The sequence below is a fragment of the Harmonia axyridis genome, chromosome 1 (genome assembly GCF_914767665.1).
Source record: "Harmonia axyridis chromosome 1, icHarAxyr1.1, whole genome shotgun sequence".
NCBI lineage: Eukaryota > Metazoa > Arthropoda > Insecta > Coleoptera > Coccinellidae > Harmonia > Harmonia axyridis.
Genome location: NC_059501.1, coordinates 23,923,946 through 23,941,492, shown reverse-complemented (window position 1 = coordinate 23,941,492; position 17,547 = coordinate 23,923,946). Strand labels below are relative to the sequence as shown.

The 17,547-nt window shown below is 35.8% G+C and overlaps 1 protein-coding gene across 8 annotated transcripts in view; it reads right to left on the bottom strand.

The window, feature by feature from the left end:
• LOC123680079 (protein madd-4) overlaps nucleotides 1-17,547 on the bottom strand; it is a 583,820-nt gene that overhangs the window by 225,339 nt on the left and 340,934 nt on the right. The window lies entirely within an intron of this gene.

Below are 17,547 nucleotides of genomic sequence, written 5' to 3'. Positions count from 1 at the left end.
TATCCACTCTACAGATTGGGTAAATAACCAACACTTATAATTGATTTACTCATCACAGCTCATTAACTTTGAATTTTGATTTTCATGGGTATTACTTGAGATTGAAATTTTTTTCTCGAATGCGGTAGCATCAGATACGACGAAACTATAAGCAATCAAAAATTGTAGTACTGGACCAGAGTATCTTGTCACATTTTTCTAAACTACCAGTGGTCTACCAAAAAAAAAAGTTCTGGTGTAAAATAGCGGGCACTGTTCTAGAAAAAATATCACCCTGTAGATTGCATTCAAAATTATCATATGAAACGAGGTCAAAATCACCTGAAAATCTACTTTGAATGACATTGTATAATATATCGTTGAATTCAGCGTTAAAAGTTATTTCGAAAAATGTCATAAAATATGCAGGTCCGTATTGAAAAAATTGAGGTTGAGGTGGCCCAGAGAGTACGAAACGTTGAATACGAAATCTGATTACGTCAAATTGAGGATAATTTACTGTCGCATAAAAAATTCTCGTAACATTTTTTGATGATATTTGAAATAAAGTGGGAAAAAAAGAAAAAATCAAAATGACATAATTTACTTTTCCTATGATATCTCAATAACCGGTCCTGATAATCTCGATTTGTTTGAACTGCTTGATAATGCTTCTAGGCATGCAACTTTTTCTCCATTTGACCGACCTTCTTTCTCTTATGGTTTAAAAGTTACCAATACACTCCCATTAAAAAAGTGGCCACCCTGTATATCTTGTATATCCTAAATAAGACTATCACTGAAAACATTGTGAAGATGCAAATTGACCACTGTTTTGTACGTATTTCGAATATGATTAATTGAAATAGCACTCTAAAGATAAACAAAAATCAAATCAACCGATAGAGAGTGGAAAAGTTTGATGGAATTTTAACGTATAGGAATTATAGGTGTGTTATATTCAATAGTGCATCTGCATATCCGTTTAACAAACTTTCGTTACGCTATCATATATTCGATGGGCAAATACCACACATAAATCTGAATAATAACATAATTTGCATTGTTCATTGATGGGTGAATTCGGACTCTAATTTTCTACTCATTTTACTCATTCACGCTGCAGAGACCAGAGTTTACAATCCTCAGCTTTCATTACAACATTATTGTAATGTTTGTTGCGGCTTTGTCAGAAGTAAAATATGCATACGGATATTATGTGGTAGGAACTAGATAGCGTAATAAAATTTGTCTAGTACGATATGAATTTTGATGGGAGAATTTATTTAAAAGGGACGTCAGTTGATCATTCTCTCATTCCTGAACACCATTAACAATTTTCACAATATTTTTAATGCTCATCGAAATTAATCCTAATATTGCAAGAAGTACCTCATCATATTTTGAATGGTCGTTCTCTAAATAGATAGCTTTATCATTTCCATACGGTGACAGTTAGTATTCTGTGATTCCGGCAGTCCGTCCGTAGCACTATAACTCTCGAACTCTTAGAAACTTGAAATTTTCAGGGTATGTTGGAATCGGTAGTAAGCTAATGTGCAAAATATAACAAGGCCTTCATCAGATATTGCCTCTTGTAGTTTTGTTTTACCGATCCTTTGAAAATACGAATTCGATCAAGATTAAGTTTCGCAATTAGATGTGAAACAATAATTTCAAGCATCATTCAAAATTCATGTTGATCAGAACCAGAGAATTCTGAAGAAAACTATCGGAGAAAAAACTGAATTGAGGGTTTGCAAGAAAATAATTAATTATAAGAAATTAAAAATTTCATATTTTCATTTTGTGGGAGATTACGAACATTCAAATCGAAAATCATTATCTTTTAATTCTTTGAAAATTCGATCGAATGAAACAAAAAACCGCTCCATGGATTGAATTGAAATTCTTTGGGATTTTTGTGGTGATATTGAACTGTAAAACGGATACTCAACATTGATGATTTTTTCGATATTTTCAATTCTGCGCTTGATTATCCAAAAAGCCTCAAAAAGCCATTTTTATCAACTTTGGTCGTCACAATACTGAATATAAATGTACCTGTACTAGTGTAACAGTAGACTTCGGTGTTACTTGTGCATACAACTCTCTCATTCATGAGGTTCTCAGAAAGATACAATAGAGAATATATTTCCTCTATCCTAATTAGTGTACAGGTATCATGATACCATTGCGCAGGCTTACAACTTAGAGAATAAGAAAAAGGAAGAAGAAATTCACGGTGTAAAATATGATGTTATGTTTTAACCCAGGTATGAAACTGGGAAGATGGGAGTTCAGTAGAGTAAGTGATGAACAGGTGAGTCATTAGAGTGTTCAAGCATATTTCCAAGTGCTGTACTACAATAAAGTTCTCGTCTGTCATCCATCAGTGTTTTAATACTCCCACAAAAACGTGATACCCTAAACAGAAAAGGTAATGAAAATTTAGAGGAGCGTTGGACTACCTACTAGTATCACATTCGAAGATGACTATGTTGACGAATAAAGTCGAATATTTAGGGAAAAATGGGTTTTCACTGGATCATAGCAGGAATTAATCTGATTATTCAACACCCTCGAATAAATAGGATCCTTTTTTTACACTTCACACTCAGAGAAGCACTTGTTTTCAACAAAGAATTTCAATTAAATTATATATATCTTCGTCTTAGGGATTCACAGCTTGGCTTGATATTCAAGCTTCTTGGCTTGAGCTTGACTTGAAATCAACTTAAGTTCAAGTCAAGTAGTAGTTCTTCAATGTCAAGTCATATATTTATTTATTGAGTACTTGACGTGACAATGAAAAATTACTACTTGACATGAACTTGAATTGATTTCAAGTCAAGCTCAAGCCGAGTAGCTTGAATATCAAGTCAAGTAGCTTGAATATCAAGTCAAGACGTGAGTACCTAATTCCTCTAATCCTTGAATGTTACAATACTATAGTTGGGATTGTTTGCTGTCTATAGTTTTTCAACAAGGGATGCTTAATGATTGCCATCAAAATTGCTCCAAAGTTAAGACTTTCAAGTCCAATGGGAATCCAAGTGCCAATGGATCGAATCAGGTTGAATCTCCAAGAAACAAACCGTATAAGCACTTCCAATTTGACATTATTCATGTCACGGATGTCCTCTTATCGAATTCACCTGGTGATCGGCCATCTCGATGGCCCAGGTGAAATATACCGGTGGCAGCCATCATCAGGGATCACAGACAAACACAGAATCTATTCGTGATAAATAGGCCCATGCAACGTGGCGGATTACCCAGAAAGCGAGCCGTACAGGGAATATGGCAATGATTTGTCAATTATTCCAGTCACGGAAGAACAATATATCACTACTCGCGATGCCTGGATAGATAGAATATTGTTAGGGAACATCGGCTGATTTATGTTGCTAGATATAGGAAGGAGGTCAATAAGACGTGAAACGGTTCGAAATTTGAATAGGGAACTACTATTGTTAGTTGGAATATTTTGATTCTTATTGGTTACTTTGTGAAATTACGCGAATTCATTTACAGGGTGTCGAAAGTTCTAAGTCTGAAAAACTTGGCCATTAGAAATATTTTTGCATCCTATGTATTTCATAAAATAGATTGCATTGAAATATAGAGTTTTTTCAACTCCAGGCATTGCAAATATTTGAGCTCTACACGAAAGGAAGAGATAGATAAGGATGAAAACGTTTGTTATAAAGGGTTTTCCATAAAGAGGTTTCATTTTGAATGTTCTGCTTTCAGAATAGCTGTCACTTTTGAAGGTGTAGTCATTAGACAACCAAAAACTATGCCATTACTTTTATTACTTGGGGAGGGTTGTTCTGGAGAGAACAACTGGTGGCTGATGAGGAAGAAGAAACATATGGACTGGAAAGAACAACACTGACGTTGAGATCAGCGAGCAAACTGTGAAAAACTCAGCAAGCAGTGGAGAGATTAATGCTGGGAGTGAACCTTCGAGAACATGTCCGCAACGAGGAGCTGAGATGCTGATCAAAGGTAAATTACGTCATTCAACGGTTGGGACGTCAAAATGGTCTTGGATAGCCCGATGAGACAAGATGGATATGGCACATAATGCAATGGAGGCGACGATTACAGAAGAGTTGTCGCTCAACAAAAACTGAGAATATTTCTGCTGTGGCCAGCAGTGTTGACAAAACCCGGGTTTGTCATCGATTCCTCGTCGATCTTTAGGAGTTAGGTTTTCCACAGACGATATTCCTCCGTATTTGGTCTTAAGGATTCAGAAGTAAACACAAGCCAGCAACCAGCAACGTCATATCTTTTCGAAATGCATTAAAATGATCTTTAATGATTAGGCTCATTTTCGCCTCGGAGGCGTTATTGAGCAGAATTTTCGCATTTGGGAAAATCCAAGAATGAGCGTAGAAAAGCCTTTCTATACTCAACGTGTCACTGGTGCGGTTTTTCGGAAACGAGGTTGGTGCAATTGTTACCGTGAATGGATTGTGCTACCGAGCTATGATTAATGATTTTTAATGTCCGAAATTGGAAGGTTTTGATACAGACGACGTTTATTTTCAACAACACAGCGCACAAGCAAGTATTATTTCTTGTAGAGGTGATCACAATTGGCCACCAAGATTTTGTGATTCACCTTTTATCGAGTCCATATAGCCGCAAATGTGCGAAGTGACCAGAAAATTTCACGAAAATGATGATGCATCAATCGTAGTGGTAGCGGCCATTTGGCTGATATCGTTTTTCATTGCTAAAAACATACCTTCTTCTTTACAATTAAATAAGCATCCATTGATTTCTTTTACTATATACCTGGTTTTTTAATATCAAAAGAAACTTATTATTGAGAAACCCTTTGAACTATTATAACATCCAGAATGTGTTGAGATCCAATAACGAATTAGTTTTGAACAATATTTGAATTGTGATAGTCATTATGAGTCAAAAAAAAAAACTAAAGAAAACGAAGAATGTTGAAGACGACTCGATCGGCAGAATAGTACACTGAAAACACAATAAAATATTTGTGAAACTTTTTACTGTAATGATTTGTAAACGATGAGATCTTAGTTGTACTTATTTAGAGAGAAAGTGCTTAGGTTTTCCTTGAGAGTATACATTGTGGATAAATAGGATTTTACAGAACATTCGAGTGAAAAAAAAATTATATGGGTCAGAAGTTGCTAAAAAGTTAAATGAGCTTGAAGTAAACAATTGGAATTGTACTTATTATACTTAATATTTTCACTGAGCTTTTGTCAGCGATTGCTTACGCAATGATTATACAATTTATGAAAGAAGGAGTCAATATTAAACTCCTGGGTCTCCTGGCGAAGAAGCACATAAAAGCCTCATACCCAAAAACCTATATGTTCACATATGAAAGAATCAGAGGTCACCACGTATAATTTCCTCTCAAAAACAACCGACCCGATTCATACAAATAACAATATAATGTGAAAAGGAAACTAAAGAATGATCGTTAAGTACGTCACTGGGGTTATTGGCTAGGGTCAGGAACTGGAATAGCAGGCAATGATCCAAATTGTCCCCTATCTTGGCTCGCTTTCCCCTTTAGTCCAGTCACAGAGGCGCCTGCTGCACAATCGCCAGATTTGAAACAGCAATTTTCATTCTTTTTGGAGCGGAATATTATTGTTAACGCGGAAACGAAACAGTTCCGGTATAATTGTAATGAACACTTTGGCATCATCACGGCATTGTTTTTGTTTACCTTCTTGATAAAAGCGTGACAATTTCAAAATAACCCTATTAATGTCAAGAACTCTGATAATTTTAAACAGAGAGCAGAATAAACGGTTAGATAAGGATGGAGATTGTGATCTTGTATGTGTATGTAGGATTAGGATTTAATTACTTCAATTTTGTCAATGTTGGTACAGTGAATTCGCTCTGAACGAAAAAAAATTAGTGCATCTTTTCTGTTGCGTCAAGTGAATTTCACGTGAAATTTACGGGCAGTTGAATATTCAGAAAGACGCATTTAGGTCGAAAAACCAACCCCAGCAGGTACAGCGAGGGCTAAAAATAGAACAAGAGCATCCTTGGCGCCACATTGGCGCTACATATGGTCATCCTGAAGTCACATCTAAGGGCAAGGAACGAAGACGTGGACCAATCTGGGACCTGGCTTGCGCTTTGGTATGCAAAATCCAAAGCGACGCTTAACAGCCCCAGGAAATTGGGGTACCATTTTGAGTACGCTCGTAGCTGTTACCTTGTAAACACATAACTTGTACAGCCAAATTCAATATAGGGTAAATGCACTGGTTCTCGACCAGTTAACAGAAACATCGATTTCGAGCACGATTTTTTCACACATAAACTTATCAAATTTTAATGGTGTTGGTGTTCATCGATTCTTTGTCGAGTTTTAAATGATTTGTCATATAATTTTGAGGGTTCTTTTCGCATTTAACCTTTGAAATGTGAAAACTTATAGAAAATCTCAATAACCTTCGGTTCTCGACCACGCCGCAGAGTTCTCGACCATTTTTGTGTTAGTTTTCGACCACTAATAATAGTGGCCGCTCCACTTAAAAATTTTATAAAAAACTTTAGAGCGAGATGAGAGATTAGTTCTTACTTTCGTACCGTACCATCGACATCACTACCTATCACTCAGATGGGTTTCAGATGAGGTAATCAAGTAAGAAACACTCGGAACGTAAAAAAAAATTATTTTGCAAAAGTTTCCACTTTCTATAAATATTTCAAAATAGCAACTCATACAACATTATTTGGTTATTTTGCTCTTTATATCTATTTAGAAACTAATGAGTAAATAAAATATAAAACACCGACCACCAGTGGTCGAGAATTAAGTACAATCAAATTGGTTCTCGACCGCGAATAAATAAAGGGTAAAAATAAGTGTTTCAACGTTAATTCGGTGGTCGCAAACTAATATTCAGAAAGTAGATATATAAATGAATCAAGGTATCGAAAAAAAACGAAAATGATCCAACAGAAATATATCGGTTGACATAATTAATTATTGAAGTAACATATTGGTTCTCGACCACTTTGGTCGAGAAATAAAAGATACAAATTTTCCAATACCAGTTCGCGACCGCCGAATATTGAACAAAAAAAATATACATTTATTTGCTTTTTGATTGAAATACACTCGAAAATATATCTTATAGTTGATATGGAACAAAATATACACACATAATTCATTTAAAATAAGAAATAATTACTATTTTCTGGTCATATATCACAAAGCTCTTTTCTAAGAGAGGACGAGAAAGAACCCTTTTCTATGATAGACGATTATAAACTAATTTTTAGCGCGAAAAATTTGACCTATACCGCTACTATGCAAACTATCTTGGAAGGGTAGAATGGTCGAGAACACGTACCGCGAAAATATTTTGCACTACATGATATATTTTTATTATTATTTTATCTCTAATCACGGAATGGTCGAGAACCAGTGCCGGTCGGCTAACCAGTGCATTTACCCTATTAGTTAAGAAATCCGGTGTTTCATTATCCCAATTTAATAGAATTACAGTTGATCGATTCAACCAAACACATTGGTCCTTCGAGCCAGATAGTGAACATTGCGAAAGATTTCGACGGGTAGTGTTTTAAAATCACAACACATTGTTGCATGCAATAACTCAACCACAAGTATCAAAACAAAATGTTGGTACAGTGAATTCGCTCGGAACGAAAAAAAATTAGTGCATCTTTTCTGTTGCGTCAAGTGAATTTCACGTAAACTTTACGGGCAGTTGAATATTCAGAAAGACGCATTTAGGTCGAAAAACAAACCCCAGCAGGTACAGCGAGGGCTAAAAATAGAACAAGAGCATCTTTGGCGCCACATTGGCGCTACATATGGTCATCCTGAAGTCACAGAAGAAATCCGGTGTTTCATTATCCCAGTTTAATAGAATTCAAGTCGACTCAATCTACGAAAAACATTTTCTTCAGTTGAAACGTTAAGGAGCGTTTTTTTCTCGAGAGTGGATCGTGTGTTGTACGTACGTGAATTTTACAAAAATGGTAATTCTGTGACTATAGTGCGAAGATATTTCTCCAGTATCAAGGATTTTTGTCACTAAAATGATGCGCCACGTATTATTCGTCAAAAAAGGAGGTGAAAGTTTGAGGAGGGATGTTCAACTCATGATATAACAAATCCCGCTTGCCCAAGATGCATGAGAACGAAAGAGAACGTGGAATGGGTTAATTTGTCTGTTTGTGATGATCCCAACCTTCACATTAAGCCCCGATGCACACATCCGACTCTTGCAGTTGCGACACCGTTGCGGGCTTTGATACAAAGAATCAAATGGGAGCATGCACACCACCCGCCGCGCCGTTGCGGCGTCGTAACTGCCATCATGCGGGCTGTGGTACAAAGAATCAAATGGGAGCATGTACACTATCGTACGACACCGCAACGGAGTCGTAACTGCAACAGTCGGATGTGTGCACCGGGCCTAATCGGTATACTGCATTTTGCTCGAAGATCCATAACCAAAGAACATGGCGCTAGCAGAACGGATCAACTTCACACACGTCCAAGGTGTATCTGTCACGAGTTTCCAGGCAAATTGATCTACAGGAGAGATGACATTTATCGACCCCCCGCAGTCTTGATTTGACGCATATTGGACTCTTACCTGTGGAGTTAACCTCAAATCTAAAGTTAAAATCAGAAGACCGACTTCCCTGGCCAGTTAAAATAAAATATTGACTATACTTTATATGTGTGATACGTAAAATAGTTAGAAAAAAAGATTGTTAGTTTTCTTCTAACGACGAAATAAAATACGCGAAAAACTACCTTACATCCTACGAGTAGCTAATTTTTCAATATATATTGAATGCGTTAAATGAATACAATGAAAAACATGCATTTATAATATTGGAATAATTCATCATTATTCCAAGGATTAAGAATCTGCAAATTATTGTTTCTTCTTGTCATTATTTACTCATATTACAAGGCAATGATTTTTTGAAACATGAATTGCAATTGCAATTTGAAAATAAACATTTCCATTGCTAATAAATTCCAGCAGCAATGCATTACTGCATTATTTTTAGCACCAAAAAAGTTTATTTTTTGAATAATTTATTTCCTACAACCGTCACGATTTCGCACTTATGTGTGAAAATCATATTATTTTCTGACATGATTCATGAAAGTAAATATTCGCTGAATTATATTCAATTATAACGAGAATGCTTATGAGAATTTTTTATATGAAATTACATTCAAGACTGAACATCTCACATACATCTGCTATCGCTCATACATTAAAGCAGCCTTTCAATTGAAGGTTTTCAAGACATCAAGACCGACAAGAAGTTCATGAATTAATCTAATTATTTGCAAAAGTTTTTCATTTGGAATTTATTGAACATATATTTTTTAATATTTAAGGTTTTTAAAAACTACTTTGAAATTGATAAACCTGCATAATGAACTTTCGAAATGCAAAGGCAAAACTGTCTTAGAACCCGAAGTATAGCATTTTGTGTCAGTTGATCAAACGTTTTCCATTGGAGACAGTTGAAACAGTTTTCACCCCAAACATCGGAATATCTGTATATTCTTCACGTTTGGGCGTAGTTCAAAAACAATTTGAATAGTTCTTCAAACAATACGGATCTCCGTAATCAAATTGAGCATAACACTCTTCATTTGCAAATCTCTCTGACGCTACAACGAAGCTCATCAAACGAGGCGTCAAAGTATGAGGTGTACCACCCTGTAGCATCGTGAGCGTGGGCCACACTTGATTTACTAACCGTATCTGGGCAAGAGATTTCTTTCTCCGCATAAATATTTATTTCATAGATATAATAAAGGTAACAAAACACGGTCACGTTGGTAAATGAGTAGTTTATCAGTATACTGCACTGCGGGAACTTCTTGGAATGCGGTTTCTCTGCATGGTTCCTTTGTTGGGGTACATCCGAGAGGGCTTTGGAATCGAAGTGCTTCTACCTAAATAATGATGTTAGTGGTTATTCAACGTACGCATCCAAAAAAGTATGCTTTATGGTATAAAATAGCTGAAAGTTATTATGGGATGTGTCTATTAGTGGTGTTAGTCATGTTCAACCAAGAGAGAGTTTAGGAATTAAGTATTCAGAAAGATATTTATATTGCACCTGTCAATATAATAAGGGCATTAAGGTTCATCACATAGGTGGTAATGTCAGTTTTAGGTATCCAACAAAATATTATTCATTTGATTTTGCTCATATGTGTTTTTGAAGGTAACAAATGTCAAGTTTGAATTTCGATCAGATAGAGTAGCATAAGAGGGTAAAAAACTTGTCTATCATGCCAATATATATATTTCTTCAAATTTAAAAGGGTAATATTTTACAAATAGTTTGCAATTGTGTGCACTAGCAAAACATTTTTGAAAAATCGTTAGCGTTGTTTGTTTGAGGACATTGGTTTAATGTTTCGCACATTTCATTACGAATGAATTTCTATATTTTTGTTATCATTATAGATGTTGTTACTGAAGCTGTAAAGACTAAAGTTTTAGTTAAGTAACAGACTTTTTATTTGCATTCCCTGCAATAAAAATCACCAAATTGCCTTCACGATGCCGCCTATGTAATAAATAATTCATGGCAGCCCAACCAATATAAACAGAATTTCCTATTACTTTAATTGAAAGAGGGATAAAATTATTATATATTTCACAAAGACGCAAAGGAACATTACCTTCTCGTTCGAATTGTTTGGAAGCCTTTGTTTATTTACAAATTGAACATGGAAAACACTGGGAATTATTTTTGACATTTTTTTTATAATATTTGTATTCAATAAGGCATGCCATATTCACGAATGAGCACAGATTTCGATAAAATAACTTAAGTTTCCAAGCGTTGATGCAGTATTGAATATATTGTATGTATTGAATGGCATAACTTAATGAACCCAAATGAGATAAGGAATATTGAAAAATAATACACTTATAACTATTTTAACTTTATCATTGAAAAACTCTACAATATTAGTCGTAAATAAAATTGTTGAACGATACTATGATACCCAATTCAACAATTTTGAGTAACCATTTATAATAATGACCTAAAATCACCAAATATTGAAGTCGAATGATTCTGTTTTCATTATTTGCCCTAAATATCAAAAAAACCTAGGCAGCACACTGCCTATGTATTTCTGACAATCTTTAAGTAGGTACAAAAACTCTTGATTATATCTTATTTCGTCCACATATGTGATAGAAAAAATGTGTGGAAATATGAAATCTTCGCTGAAAATTATTCGGGAGTGTAAGGTATATATAGTAGTTAGAGGACATACCCACTTAATTTTTAAGTGGATTCGATTCTTCCAGTAACAACCATGCAGAGAAATTCTAATGCTAATTTCCAGAGATGATTATTTTCAAGAAAACAGCTATTTTAATGAAATGCGATCCTTGGAAATTTGTTGCCATCGAAAGTAAGTATCGATAGACCAAAAACAACAACAAACGCTATTTATCGACCAAAGGCCAATTGGCCATCGACAGTATTAGTCCTGCAGCAAGAGACCAATTCTTACAGCTCAACTGTTGTGGGTTATGGGCTATGCTATACAGATGAGCTCTAAAAAAGATGAAACAGGTCTATTGCTTTTCATCTCTAAATACACTACAATTCGTTGCTCTCAACTGTCGACCTAGATTTCTGTCAGTAGGATGTTCCTCTTCGAATTGAATTTGAAGTTTTTCTTAGAACGTAAAATCAAAATATTACTCAAATTAATTAAATATTAATTAATCTATGATGAATGGATGAATCCCTTTTTCTTTCTTCGTCACAGCCACCCTATAATGATTTGAGAATTAAACAGATTTCTTCATGCATGAAAAACGACTTGCAGCAGAATGATTCAAACGTTGAAATCGTTTTCCATCGAGTTTTCCACTTTTCTCGAGGAAGGGCGGTGACGCACTTGACTCCTCTTGTGCGCTAAGTGGTATCTAGTTTTTCCGTCTGGCATTAAGCCAACCGTTGAGCATCCTGAGTACATTTTCGCAATAGTTGGGATTGCTTTTGTTCTATGACTGCAATAAAGTGTTTTGTAGTAGGATTTGGTGGGATGGTAAAGTTGTCAACGGATTTCTCCTAGCACAACGTTTCTTGGAATAAGTCGATCCTTTGTTTGAAGTGCACTTTGGAAATAATCTGATGAATATAAAGGAAATATAAAACTTTAGACCTGAAATCCTTCAAATCGGATATAGTTGAAAGACAGGTTGAGATGGTTCTCTGATTATTCCAAATAATATTCCTTCAATTGATACAACCTTATTAATTAATTAAAAGGGAGTATTTTGAACCCAAAGCAGATAATTTAACATTATTTAATATTTATAATTAATATTATTAATTTAAAATGATGAATGTATGAATTACATGGACTAAAAATAATCAGTCTAGCAGAAAGGATCCTTATAATATGTGAATTATAAATGGAGTACGTCAAGGTTATTTAGAATTAAAATTGGATTTGAATACAAACTGATTTCTGTAGATTGGTGAAAAATTGTTTGTACAAAACTTTCATATTTTTTTCTATAGAATACGAATCTGCAATAAAGAAATAGGGATTCCTATTTGAAAATTCGAAATTGAACTCCGTCGGTATTCTACACAAGGGAGAATAAAAGGGTGAACTTTCCCACCAAAACCATTAGCTTTTTATTTGAAACATTTTTCCTTAAGATTCTCTTTCGTGATTGTTGACTGATTCAACTCGACAAATCACACGTTATACTCTTTTTATAGGAAGAAAGGTAGTGATATGATTTCCATCAGTTATTCAGAAAATTTCAAGGTATGGGCTGGGTGCAAGTGACTATGAAAATTTTGAGTATTCAAATTTAAAATTATGTATTCTTTCGAATAAACAACGATAAGTCTAAATTTGAATACTCAAAATTTTATTGTGACTTGAAACCAGCCCAAATCTTGAAAATTTTCGAAATAACTAGAAATCATATCAATTGGCGCCCAACGTGGGGCTCAATTGTCATAAAATTATATGAAGAGGAATTTGATATTTTGTTTCAAAGGGAAAATGGGAGATTAAAACAGAAGAACGAAAAGGAAAATTTGATAATGATGAAAGCAAGATACAAAATATTCAGGAAGAATTTGGAATGATTTTCAATAGGAATGTTGGAGAATTTAATGAAAAAGTCAAAAATTGTGATAGACTAGTAGGAAACAAAATAATGAACATTGATGCTGAAAATTCAGAGAATAAAATTCAATTATAGGAGAAAGATATGAAATGAAAGCGAATACACCAGCACGATCAACTCAAATATGGACAAAGTACCAGAATTCAATGGAAATCCAAAGCATATCCATTCCAAAGTGTTTATGAATGATGTGGAAGTCAAAATTAGAGATAACAATAATCGGCCAGATGAGTCCACATCTTAAAATTTTTCAAAATAACTGATAGAAATCATATCAGTAGTTATTGAAAATTCATGATTAAAAATCTCATATACATTTTCTGTGAAGATTGAGTAACCTTCAATAATTTATAATGAAAATTCATATAAGAAGTTCGGTATTTTTTTCGCCAATGAAATCTTTCAATGACGACTGACAGAAAATTCTCATGAAATTTCAGCTATGATATTCAGGAAAAATTTGAATCCAGATAACCGTAGGTACATCGGTCCTGAGTGATAATCAGAAATATAAAGAGTTCCCACGTGGAAAAGCCATGAGTGAATTTCCTTTGAAAGCTATGTGGTTAATATGTTCTCCGTCAGTCGATTTTCCATTGTCAATAGACTGCATTTTCGTACAGTTTGGGCCCAGCATAGCTCTTTTATATTTCCAAGTCGTTGCACTGTAATGAACATCGAGTCATTTTGTTTTTTTTTTTTTGGTTAACGCAAAAATTTCAGTAGATTTTCAGGTTCACTTGACTTAGGTGAAACTATTGAATGCGGTTCACTCATTTGATTTATCGAACCAATAACCAATATACACATTGTTATATTTTAAGTAGTCAATTAGTTATCATTATAACTATCTCTTTAGCTGGGCAAGGTGACTGCTTTAGAACGGTAGGGTTTATATCCTAAAGGCGGCCACTCACGAGGCTACCATGTTCGAGCGTTCGGATAATTTTACAGTCAGGTAGCTCGGAATACGACCGCACGACTGTAAATCAGAGAATGAACTTGACTGCCCGACTGGAATCTCTTGGACGCTTGGCGTTCAAAGTCTCGAAAAAACGCTTCGTGAGTGGCGGGCTTAAGCGACCTAAGCGGTTTCGATCTTCCGAGAAGTGCGCATCAGCCCAGACGCCTTCTCTCGAGCAAGCAAGAAGTCACTACAGTGACTACAATACATACGGTGTGTCAATTTGAAAAGGTACTACCCCTAATATCTCGACACCCTTGCAAAATCAGAAAAAAAAAATGCAAAAAGAGGTAAACTTTGTTACGAAGAGGACATTTATACTCTCGATTCCAATCAATTTGTGCGAATATTTTTCCCTACTACACTTCCTACAGTAGGGAAAATATTCGAGTATTCGATAATCAATCGGGATATAACTATTGAATATTCATTCCACAACGAGAAATGCTCATCTTCGGCCAGTTTCAAATTAGCTCAATCTCCCAAAATTCAACTTTACGATGGTCATTTGTTTTTACCTTTAGCAGGAACTTTATCGTATAGGCACGTATGCCAAGATCCTTACGTAAAATTTTCCAAGTAGTTGAAAGACAAGTTAAGAACTGCGTCGTCTTCATCAATACGCACTATAACAGCAATATTCTCTTCGGTACGTACATTTTTTTGCCTTGTTGATGGTTTTGAATCGACAAGAATAAAATTGAAGCGAATACGATCAATAACTGCAAAAATCGCTTGCTCACTAGACCAATTATATTCGACTAAAAATGGACGAGGTGCTCTATGACCTTTGCAAACAGATTTATTTTTTTCAAAGTTAATTTCCACAATTTGGAAGCGTTGTTCTGGAGTTGCTGGGCCTTAGTTTCTATTCTGTAGATGACGAAAACCAACTTTGTCCCCATCTCTTCGATGGACGTCCATGATTTCTTTTTCCATTGGGTCGTTCATGTTTCCAGATATATGCAAATATATCTAACGCCATCCTATTAACATGGTTTTTCCATTCCCCCCTTCTTTGCCTACTCCACTAAACAACATCCTGTATACCTAACTTTTCTCTTATTGACTTGCTGGTCTGTCTATCTCTCAATTTTACCCCGAAATCACCATGTATTTAGTTTTGTTACTAGATATCTTCATATGGTGTTGTTTGCTGACAATATTGAAAAGGTGTTATATTAGGCCAATTGAAAAGTCTGATGCACAGATGGCGGTGCTAGTATTAAATACATATGATTTTCAGTTAGTACCAACCTTCAAATTATACGTGTCAAAATTTGACAGCAGTCCGACCATTAGTTTGTAAGATATTGCGTTGAGAGCGTAGCAACTTTTGTGCTGATAAAAAATTGCTTTTTAGAGGAAAAAAATACAGTTGAAGCAAAATCTTGGCTTGATGAAGAGTTTCCGGAATCTACAGCCGGAAAATCAACCACTGATTGGTATGATAAGTTTAAACATAGTGAAATGAGCACCAAAGACGGCGAACGCAGTGGACGCCCAAAGGAGGGTGTCACCAACGAAAAAATCAAAAACGTTCACAAAATAATTTTGGAGAACCGTAAAATGAAGTTGATCGAGATAGCAGGCATTGTGAAGATCTCATCTGAAAGTGTACATCATATTATTCACGGATATTTGTACATGAGGTGCTGTTTCATCAAGACAATGCACCGTCACAAATCATTGAAAATAATGGCAAAATTGCATGGCTTGGGATTCGAATTGCTTTTGCATCCACCGTATTCGCCAGATCTGTCCTCAAGCGACTTTTTCCTGTTCTCAGATATCAAAAGAATGCTCGCTGGGAAGAACTTGAGCGACAATGAAGAAGTATTCGCCGAAACTGAGACCTATTTTGAAGCGAAAGACAAATCGACTACAAAAATGGCATCGAAAAGTTGAATGATCTCTATAATCGCTGTATCGCCTTCGAAGGCAACTATGTTGAATAATAAAATCGAATTTTGCCAAAACAATGTGTTTTACTATAGTAGACCGAGGACTTTTCAATTGGCCTGTTAGCTTCTGAAGATCATCCTCACAATCCTACAAAAGGATCACATCGTCGGCAAAGCAAACAAGTTGCAAGCTTGGAAATGTAAAATCGGGTAATCGATATTGATATCAGGAGATAAATACTAAGTAAATATGAGTGAAGGTATATTAATTGAGAATTAAGATCAAGTTTGTTTGCAACCAAACAGAAGGGTGTTAGTCATTATTACTTATTTCTAATTTAAATTAGATATTCGATGTTTGACAAATCAGGGAATATTTTGAATTGTCGGTATCTTTGGGAGGGAACCTTCCTCTAGCTGTGCTAGTGGCTTCAATCTCCGCATCCCCCATCATGTTCCGCATCGTCCAGTCATTAAAAAACTTCCGAAAAGTCAACATTGAACCCCCATTCAGAACTGCCAAACAACCTGTTTTCGGGCACCCATCGAAAACTCAGATTCCCATCAAAAAAACAAATTCGGACTAAACTCGGTCGTCGAACAATCAACTGACTCTCGTAGCCCCCTCCAAGTCGCGAACAAAGCGGGACCGGAAGTTGTTCAACGCCGCCCCCGTACCGTATTTCTTGCTGCTGGGAGCCGTCCCAAGTTTTTAAATTAACCGTCGCTTGCGAGCTCTATTCAACCTAATCAGCGGAGTTGTCCTACCGGCTATTTATACAGAAAACAAGTCCCGACGCCGAGAAAATTGAATGGAATCTCTTTCCACTGCCGAATTTGCCGTGCTTTGCGCTCGGCGAGTTTCCAATAATGTCGCTCTGCCCGTTTTGATAATGCGGATTTGTTGATGCACTGGTGGGGGAATTGCTCACCGGATGCTTTGAGTGAGGGGTGGGGGGTGGTGGAACATTTGGTTTTGTTTGGGGTAGGTTTGTAGACCCGATTGTTGTTTCACTTACGGGAATTTCGTTCGGCCGACAAAAGGCTTCGGCGGTTTTTGCTAATTCTGTGTATCTTTTCGGGATTTGGCGGTGAATTTGTTTACTGTAGCGGGAATAAATTGTAATTGATTTTATTTATTGTATTCATTTGATTAAAAATTAATTAATTGATGTTATTCATTGTATTAGTTTGATTACACATCATTCATTCTCCTTGCAAATTTAAAATAAGGTGATGAATTCCGGGGGTGATTCCTTGTCAAAAATTGAATGGAATCTCTTTCCACTGCCGAATTTGCCGTGCTTTGCGCGCTCGCCGAGTTTCCAATAATGTCGCTCTGCCCGTTTTGATAATGCGGATTTGTTGATGCACTGGTGGGGGAATTGCTCACCGGATGCTTTGAGTGGGGGGGGGGGGGTGGTAGTTTAACATTTGGTTTTGTTTGGGGTAGGTTTGTAGACCCGATTGT